Consider the following 4,063-nt stretch of genomic DNA (forward strand, 5'->3'; position numbering starts at 1 on the left):
AGTTGGGATTATTATATTGTATGTATATAATATATATAATATATATATAATATATACATAAAATATTAAATTAAATAGCTACGGCATCTTCTATAAAAAGTAAATTTTTTGACTTTAATAAATATTGTATTTTATTCAATAAATAATTGGCTATTTTTTTTCTAGATAATATTATTAATTTGGGTAAATATTTTTTTAGGAAAGTAAAAGAGAGAAGAGATTAGAGTTCTTTTACCAAGTTAATAGAGTTTAAAAGTCTTGAATTATTCAAGAATTTCATCGCAGTTGCCGATTTCAATAATTCTGTTCGAAATTTCCTTCTCCTGCGAAATTAAAAAAGAATTAAAATTAAGATGTCTATATAAAATAAACAGAGGTTTCGCGAACATTCTATATTTTTCTACATAATGGAAATTTTTGTCGATGAAAAGTTCAATTTTTGTGAAGATGGCGCTTGTGCGCGGAAAGTTTATGACCTATAAAAAAACCGAAGACGTCCTTGAAGATTAATCGCTTTCAGTGAAAGCATCTTAGACGTTCTTTCAAAATGTACTCGTTGCATCAATGAGAATGATTTACGAAAAGCGAATCATTAGCGACGATGGTAACCATATTGAATCGAAGAGTTTCTTCGGTGAGTAGATATTAGATTTATATACATAGATTAAAATCAATCTTCGGAGATAGATTATCACAATTTTCGAAGACGTGGACGTAAAACGATATTGATAGGTTAATCACGTTTTGAAGAAAACGCGCTTTATATTTTTACAAGCGCAACATATATGCAGATACTCAACTACTCTATTATATTTACATTTGCGATTGTTGTAAATATGAAAATATATTACTTACGTCAATTTTTAATGTAATTTCTGTATTTAGAAATTCTTGTATTTTCCCTTCTTTTTCCCATCCATAATCGTAATTGCTTTTCATACAGACTTTACATACATATTCCAATATATACATATCTTTTTTGTTAAACTAATATATCTAATATATTTTGTTTAAATTATAGAAATCTTTATCAACAGCTACGATAACTTTTTATGTTTATTTTAATAAGTATATAGTATATTTTTATTTAAATTTTTATATTATAAGAAAGGGAACGAGAGAGAGAGAGAGAGAGAGAGAGAGAGAGAGAGAGAGAGAGAGAGAGCTATTCACATTTTAAAATAATAAAACCAACTGTCATGTAATTAAATCTTCTAGCTTCTTTCTGTGTATAAAATGACTATAACAGAAGACTATATTACATGTTGTGATAAGATAAAGTGATAAAGGACAGTAAATTGAAAGTTGAATTTCTACCGTTTCTATGTTTCCACTATATCACTATATTATGGTTGGAGCTAACAATTGTTTATTTTCATGCCTTTCAGAAATTCTGATATGGATTGGACCAATACATGCAGAAATACGAATGCCTTATATTCTTACCGTGCTATTTGTCAAATTAGAGACTCCTGGACCTTCTATCGTTCGAGGTAAATTTTTTTCGATTATTTTAAGGTCAATATTTTTTCCCAAAATAAAAAAAATATATTTAAAATAGAATAAATAAATGTGAGATAATACATTTGACATAATACAATCATGACGGGGATAACGCTATAATAGCACCATTGTAGCATTATGTAACATATTAGACAAGGTGAGTAAAAGATCCAATAGGTACGAGATAAATATAGAAAAATTGTAGAAAAAATTGTGAAAAAATTTATCTGCGCAGAAAAAGATTTATTTAAATTAACGAGAATTGTTATTCATGTGTTTTTAACTATTGTTTAGTATACTATGACAAAATATTATAAGATGTTCGAATTGAGAAACGTATGCGCATGCTCGTGAAATATAAAGAATCTAAAGAAACTACTCTCTTTAAACATGCAAATCGATCGCATGCCTAAGCAGCTCTATTTCAAGCAGCAATTATCAAGATCTTGTTATTTTTGTTTTTGTCGAAGGTCTCACAAGTTAGCGGTGTTCACCGCTCGCACATTTGATTATGCATATGTAAAGATGTTGTCCATGTAATTCCGTGTGATCTGTGTGATCAATCGACTGTTTTGACCAATCTACAAGTATAAGTATGTTGATTTATCTCCAGTGTGCTAATTGAATTTCTTTTACTGCACATTTTAAGTGTTTCATTAATTCTCTCATTAATTCGGAATTGACTTTCACTCAACAAACTGATGATATTTATATCATGATGTGTATTATGAAAAAAATATGCCATTGCACGTTTCTTTCGCGAATGTAATATTATAAAGTACAAAACAAAGGTAAAAGGGAAGAGATCAAAAAGGAAAAAAGGGAAAAGCATAAGATAAATTATATCATATCAAATCACGTTATTTTATATCGGCTGCTCTTTTTTGACTATCATTTTCACAGAGATTGTATGAAAATCTCTTCTTTTTTTTAATATAAAACTCTCTATCGTATCTCTCTGATATTTTATACATAGTAATCAATTTTCAGCTTAATAAAGCGCTCCATTTGTTTTATATCCTTGGAATATGTCAGTCGTCAAATAATATTTTTTAAGCAACGCGGAAGCGCGATTTTTGTTGTTATCAATGGCGTTCAGTACCCGCCAGTGCTCGATCTATAATTCGCGCATACCAGCAATTGTGCAGGATTCACAGGTGTAATGTATGCATGAATTTACAGTAATTATATGTTCATGGTCAGCTGTTTGTTTGTGAAAATTGCAGAGGCATGTTTGTTCGAGATATGCGACGCGTAGTGATATACGTGCGTTCTTATCGATCGCAATTTATCGCATCTACGTTGCATAAACTTTAACACAGGCTCCTCTATTATTTTGCGAAATAAAAATGTAGTCACGCGATTGTCAGACCGATTAATCCGCCTCTGAGAATCCGTATGACTAAAAAAAAAAAAAAAAAATCGTCACTCTGGTCAGATATGACACAGATAAATGTATCTCAATTACATCGCAGAAAAATGTATAGACGCGTTTGTTTTATATAAATATTTATAAAATACGCTACGGGAAAATTTTTCATACAAGATAACTTTAAAATATATAAAAAGAACACGTATAAAAATAAAAAAAATATATTTTCTAGAAAATAATTATCGAAAAAGACATAATTTTTACGTATCAGATATCACATATATTATAACGGAAAGATATAATTCTTCATACAAAGGCAAATTTTTGTAAAAAAAATTACTACATAAAAACAAAAAATACACACATATAGGACTTAACAAATAAAACTGAGAGAGTAAATTTTATTTTCATTTCGAATTATACGCTATTTATGGACTTGAAAAATATGAGAGATTCGTATGATGATGTTAAATGATAAAAGAAAGAAAGAAATGTGTAAAGCATGTATTGCTTTCTCTAAACTCAATAGGATATCACATGAGAATGTATAATCGTTCCCCCCCATAAAATATAATATATATATGAATTATTTTGTTAAATAATACAAGATGTAACTGTATATATGTCACCTGTATATATATTATGTATATAGATTGTCCTTGTCGATATTTTTCAAAAACGATTGTTATTTCTTGCATCGATCATGATGGCACAACCGTTGCAAAATGTATCTTTGAGTAGGTAGGTATATAGTATAATTGGCGTAGGTGAATAAAGAATTGGAGGGTGAAACGAATTAAAATTTAAAAAACTCACATTTCAAAAATATATACAAATTAGATGTATGTAAGAATGAATCGCTTCGCGATCGGCAGGATTAATGAAATAAATCGAAATATATAAAAGCAACAGATAATGCGATTTTTTTTTTTTAATTTTAATGCGTTTCACCCATTGAAAACTTATTCACCTATTTTATTGATATCTCGGAATTAATACGGTCAAAACTAACTTTATTCCACGCTAATTTTAAGCAGAATCTGCACAAATTTATTTTAAAAATTCAATGTTAAAAATATTAAAAAATTGTATATATATATATATATATATATATATATATATATATATATATAATAAAGAAAAAGAAAGAGAAATATCTATTTTCATATTAAATATTGAAAAGTTAAA

This window comes from Polyergus mexicanus, unplaced genomic scaffold (genome assembly GCF_030449975.1).
Source record: "Polyergus mexicanus isolate NDT 795.1 unplaced genomic scaffold, iyPolMexi1.0 SCAF_15, whole genome shotgun sequence".
In the NCBI taxonomy this organism is placed as follows: Eukaryota; Metazoa; Arthropoda; class Insecta; order Hymenoptera; family Formicidae; genus Polyergus; species Polyergus mexicanus.